We start from the raw sequence: 6,947 nt of genomic DNA on the forward strand, positions 1-6,947 counted from the left end.
TAAAATATTTAGCCTATGTCAATCTTTTCTCTGTTAAACAAGTATAGTTCGTTAAGAAAGTCTACAAATGTTATTCGAGTTTCAAAATTTTTGGGAGTTCCGGAACCGGTGGAGCCCCCTCGTATCTGCGCCCCTGAGCATTGCTAACTAGTCCCAAATTCAATATGGTGTTTCCCATCCTACAGTTTTATGTGGGAAGTTATCAAGAGTATAAAATACATTTATTTTATAAAAGAAATACGTATATACTAAAATACTATCCACCGAACAGGGATTCTATATATTGACTTGCTAATATTTGGTTCACAAATTACTGCACAAGAATCATTCCTTATCTATATAAGCTAGAACTAACTTGTGAATGCGTGTTTACTTTCATTTGTTTTCTGCTGTACTACATACTTTCTTTCTTCTTTTGAAATTCTACAAATCACTTTTTTATTGTCATTATATGGGTATGCTTCAGTATAACCCCGTAATTTAAAAATATGAATGCATAAAAATAAATTCCATTTGTTAATTAGTAGTGAAATAAAATTCAGAAATCTTAGCGCGAAAAACCTTCTCGTTCACTGGAAACCTTGCTGCGTTGCAGAAGGACTGCAACGACCAGGGCCTTTAACTTCTGAGATAGGGGAAACGAGACTTAACTTTCGCTCCAATTGCCGCGTTGTAGAAATCTGGTCGTTATATGCTCACTGCAACGCAATGCACATTAGAGACTGTGTGACGGATTGTTTTTCTTGAAATACTTTGGTCGTTGCGCAACGCTGCAACACTAACATTAGCAGCCACTGGCAATCGTATTTTGTTTATGCTTTCAATGCTGGTGCTGAACACTCAAATATAATAGAATATTATAATTTGTGTACATCGTAAAACAGAAGCGTATCTTGCGCCGAATTTGAAATTATGATGTCTTCATTCAGCAGAGACCCAAGTAAGGGCATTAAGAAAACGCACACACACACACACACACACATATATATATATATATATATATATATATATATATATATATATATATATATATATATAGTGTAACAAAAATATATGGCAAAATTTCAAGGGTAGATTCCTTACGGGTAGACAAGCAAAGAAGTTAATATGACCATATACGGGGAAATGCATCGTTACAGAGTTACGTCCATTGAGCTGCCTGACGGTGTGAAATAGTCACGTTTTGGTCGCCCATCAATGTGACTCAATTTAAACCTCAGTAACTCAGCCCGTAATTAAGCTAGAAAGATAATTTTGGTATTAATGTGTTCTTGAAGGACGAAGCTTTCAGCCGATATACGTTTTGATGTTGGATACTACGGTGGACAGGGAGGATAAAGTACGTGCTTTTTCGTTTTCTTTTGTATCAGGATTTTGATAGTGGTATTCCTTCCTCCCATTGGAGGTACACTCATAAAAATTGGTACATGAAACAATGAGATAGTCCACTATATGGTAATAGTCTGTATGTATACTTATTGCTTATATGGGGGAGAAGGGGCAGGTCAAATTTGGCCAATTTTTTGAGACTCAGTTTGAAAATTACATTTACCTTCAGGGCAGATCCATATAAGACTTCTACGCAACAAGTACACATACCAGGTATTACCATATAATGAACTACTTCATTCCTTGACATACCAAATTTTATGAGTGTACCCCCAAGGAATAAGGAACGATATCTCCAAAATTCTGATGCAAAAGACGAAAACGTACGTACTCTACTCTTCTCCGTCCGCCGTGGTATACCCCCACATAAAATGTATATCGCCGGAAAGTTTCGTCCTTCAGGAGCACATTGATATCAAAATTATCTTCCTGGCTTAATTACGGGCTGAATTACTTAGGTTTAAATTGAGTCATATTGATTGGTGATCAAAATGTTACTATTTCACACCGTCAGGCGGCTCGATGTCCTTAACTCTGTAACGATGCACTTCGTAGCATATGGTCATATGATTTATTTTTTTTGCTTGTCTACCCATAAGGAATCCGCCCCTAAATTTTGCCGAACCTTTTGTTACACCCTGCATTTATATATAGATGGGTGGATGGATGGAAACACAAGAGATGGATGGAGGTAAGCTTCCAAACTAAACGTTGACTGCAACTTTGGTAGGTAAAATACTCTACCGACTACACTATATACCTCGGCTCTTGCAGTTATCTATCGTTAACAAAAAGCAAATTCATATTTTACAGGTAGAAGTTATATTTGATATTAAGTAATAAAAGGAACACTTTTCAGATAATTCCTAAAACACAGTAATGTTTCCGTTCATTGGTTCCTTTACTCACTATTAAATATGCTCTTTTCATCAACCTAGAAGTGAATTTACCAATATGAACATGGTTACCGGTAACATATTAAACTAAAACTAATCTTCCTGACACGAAGTTCGAAGGGCTGAAGATGAAAAGCCGGTAATTTTAAACTAGATGAGGTATATTCAGCACATTACAAATACTGTAGCCATTGTTACTGATTTTCTTGAACGAATCCCGTTATTTCTTTCATTCAAGTAATTCTGCACTTTTTATGACGTTGGATAAACACCGGGCTTTCAACAGGACAGTGCACACACGACTGTCGTTGCCAAGATTGCAGGGTAGGGTGTGTGCTGAATCTCCCCGAAGCCACAGTCTTTCACTGCAGCTTTGGCAACAACAGCTGTGTGGACTGTAGCATTATCATGCAGTAAACAAGCGACTGATTCAAAACACTTAATACAATGAACTGACACACCTGGAGAGTTCAAACTGATACATTTATTTCATAGATGGCACTATATGTCATGAGTGGCTTTGTACTAGTGGTATGATATTTCAGCGCCTCCCCGAAAACTTTTCCAAATACCCTCGTAGATTTTCAGAACATATTAGGTTAAAACAATTTCAAATTGACCGCTGTGTGACGTAGAAGGAATGTCGGAAAACAGGAACAACAGGTGCAAATAAAAGAAAAAAAATATATGACGTAGGAGAATGGGATAAAGTTATAAAGTTAGTGTTGGCAGTCTATGGGTAGTCACGGATCGACGAACAGCGTATCTGCAAAACCGTTAACCACGCCCTCGATGCTGTTGTTCGGCTGTTATCACTGAGCTCTATCAACTCCAGGTTTACTGTCTGCTCCCGTCTCTCTTTGTGGTTTGCTAAGAATGGGAGCAGCAAACAATAACACCGCCCATTATCTAATTGGAAATAACTAGATTAGAAATAGAACAGAGAAAACTAGCAGAGTAACAAATTAGAGCACACATGTTAATTCTGGACATAATGCTGATCATGCAGAGAACATAGGCAGGCTCTTATCATGTTTCATTTCTTCATGCTCAGATTGATATGTTTCTTAAATCTTTAGTCAATTAAAAGCACATAAAATAAATTTTAAAAAACACACTTCGATTTTACTAACAACTCTAGAATATTGTGCATAACTTTTGGAAATGCAAATAACACTCTGTGAAATTAACTACTATCAATAGAAATATAATGTAGCAAAAGTCAATGTAATACACACAACTTTTTTTTTCAGGATTGACCAATACTTTGTCAAACGAATATGTTCAATTCTAAATCGCGAACATTAAGTACCACTATATATATATATATGTTTGTGTGTGTGTCTGTATTTTATGTAAACACTTCCAGTCGTATTTCTTCTGTGTAACACTTCTCTCATTCAACAGGAAAGCCAATTTATATTTTCCTGCCAAATAAAACCTACACAATCTTCGCCACATTTACAGTGAAAGCCTAAAGTATAAAAACAAGAAACGTGAGTTATAGCAAACGAAGGTGTGAGCTTTCTTCTGTTCTTTTTCGACAAAACAATGCGAAGAGATTGCAGCCCATAAAAACCATAAAAAAAAGAAAAAAAAACTTTTCAGGTCTGCTATTTTCCTAGCACTTTTATTACCCGAGCCAGGCCAGAAGCGTGTGAAATTGGTATTCGTAGTTCTTAATTTTTACGATCTAATTAAATGAGGTGGTAAGTTAGGTAAGTTCGAATTGGAGATGAATAACAAAAAAAAAAAAAAAAAAAAAAAAATCCCTGACCATTGAATGAAAGGTTTGGAAATTAGTAGGGAGAAGTAGTTTTATCTAACATTTGGCTGTGCATTGGTTTCCTTCACCGTGTTTCCCCCAAATACAGCCTTTGGTGCATACTCATACATATACAAAACAACGAGGGGGAGTCTTCATTACCTCATGCTTCTTCTTGTCTTCAGAACTTTTCAGCTTTACGGCGAAAGTGTACGTCAAAACTGGAAGTAAAATGAAGAGTGTGTATAAGGAGGATTTTAGAGGTAAGGAACTTATGACGATATTCAAGAAAGAACCGCCGGATCATAAATCTGATTCATGACTCAAGCTTCCCTCTCGGAATCAACACGATCAAACCAAGAACAGCGTTTTACGAAGCAGTTTTACTCGAGAATATTACGATCCAATACGTGACAGATTCAATGGTATTACTTTAAAGGAATCAAGTTTCATAATCAACTTTTAGTTTCTGTTTTCTTTACCAACTCCTTAAATGATTCTGCAATTTAAGTATTCTTTAAATCCACAAAACAATGCCCGAGAAGATACTTCAGAACATTTCTTTGCCTATTATTTTTGAATAGCTCCCAAGTTTATACATTCCTTCGGAGTCTGCAGTATTCTTTTAGCATAATTATTAGTACAGAAATTAAGTTCGTTTAACTAACTCTTGCTTGGTACATTACTTATACATCTGGCACCTGAAAGTATTTCTAGAAATAATAACGCTTACTATAATTATAATTTAAACTTTAATAACATAAAATAATATTTTCACTACACATATATAAATCACAAATAGGCACATTTTATGGGAGACAATTTAAAAGTACTTTTCTTTCAGAAAAATAAAAATAAAACATTTAGCTCGTATATACCATAAAATAGTACACTTTCCGTTTTGTATCGGGATGGTTTGAAGTTCATTTATTGTCTTATATATATATCTTTAGTGGAACCTGAAACAAAATATAACTTAGCTTTTAATAATCTATTATATGCTGTAACCTTTACTTTTATTGGCAAATTTTATTACGTCAGCTCTTATTGATTGAACAATATAATTTAATATTTATACACTTATTTTATTACGACTGAAATTAAATCACTTTTTTACATTTAAGTATTTTGGCATTTTAAAAATAATTTTGATAATGTGCATGTATATTGGTTAACATTCTTGTTTTAAATAAGGTCATCCCAGCGTTTATTTAACAGGATTGTAGGATTGTTTCTTCAGTTTAACTTGGTTGGTGCAAAATACCTCGTTTATAAATGTGACTATTCGTATTTTATGTATTCAATGCTTCGAAAGAACACTGTGGCTCCGCGTAGTGTAGTAATCAACGCTCTTGCCTTTGGCACAAGTTGTTCCGGCTTCGATTTCTGGTAGGGACGCTCGGTCCGAAAATTATAAGAATTTTTCTCAGGCCAGCCATCCTGAATAAGGTTTTAGCTGTTTTATTTTTCATTCACACCAACCACATGCCGGGATGGTATCTAATATAATGATCACGGGCCGCTTCCTTTTTTCACCATTTTTTTTTTAATTTTTAATTATCTGAATAGTGTGGTCGTCCTTGGACTTGTTTTAAAAATTGCCCTAAATGGCTTTAAAAAGTTCCCACAAATACGTCATTTTAAGGAATATATCATTTTTTTTTTTTCATTTTTTAAATATCTACGAATGGTTACGATACTGTAGCGTTCTTAGTTTGCAACACTGTATAGCAAGCATGCTATGATAAGTTTTAATTTTATATGTACATTTGAAATATAAATAATACAGGGGGAAAAGGAGGAAAGCCATTTTTTTTACAACTTTACACAATTGACCTGTTTCCCACTGACTTACCTCCTCCTTGCTTTGTAGACGAAATCTTTAGGATTAAATTTCTTAGTGTCTAAACTTCTTCTTACTGTGGGATTTACTCCATGCAAACTGCACCTTTCAGGTTACATAATTCTGCTGTTAGCACACTTTCGACCATTAATTGACTTACCTCCTTTTCCCCTGTGATCTTCAATTATGTAATAACCTGACACGCTGCCATTAAAAAAAAACAACTTTGTGTTGGGTTGGCAACAGTGTTAACGTAGTTGTATCACAAAATATGTCAAACCTTGTTTCCCATTTGATGTTTGCTTGGCACACAATTTCAGTGTTATGTAATTAGTTTAAAGTTACGGGAGCATGTCTAGACAAACTGTCCACCCTGTATATATGCATGCGTATACATGATGAACCATTTATCTTCACACGCTTTATATAAATGGTCCACCATTTATGCGTATGCATATATACAGGATGGACAATTTGTCTTGATATGCCCTTTAACTTTTAAACTTCGTGTCCGTGGGTTTTCTCAGAGTACTTCCGTTTCCTCCCACATGTCAATTTCACTAATTATTCCATCATCATTTACTTCCCTTAATCATAGTTTCCCTCAAGCTAAAGAGCATAATTGTGGGACGTTAAACTTAAATATGGACGGATGCAACCTCTAAACTAATGAACAAAAACGCTGACTTTCTGTACCATGCAAACATCGGCAGCGTTACATTGTTTGGCATACGGTGTGATACCACAAGGATAATACTGTTGCCAACCCAGCAAAAATGGCATTTTAAAAACATAGTGCTAAGTAATGCTATTACATATTTCAAATCTTATCTTAACTATATTTAAACTACATGAGCTGACATAAATTAAATCGGTACTTCCGGTTGACGTGGAAAGTTGAAATTTGGCATGATTGTAGCTTTCCGAGACTAACCGACAGAAAAGTTGCCAAAAGTAAATATTTTTAATTTTTAGGGGGTCTAAAGGAGGGATGAAGAATTTCCCCCTGTTATTTTTTTTTTTTGACCTATATGAAATTCGGTATGCTTGTACG

The sequence above is a fragment of the Thermobia domestica genome, chromosome 6 (genome assembly GCF_964235325.1).
Source record: "Thermobia domestica chromosome 6, izTheDome1.hap1.1, whole genome shotgun sequence".
NCBI classification, from domain to species: domain Eukaryota; kingdom Metazoa; phylum Arthropoda; class Insecta; order Zygentoma; family Lepismatidae; genus Thermobia; species Thermobia domestica.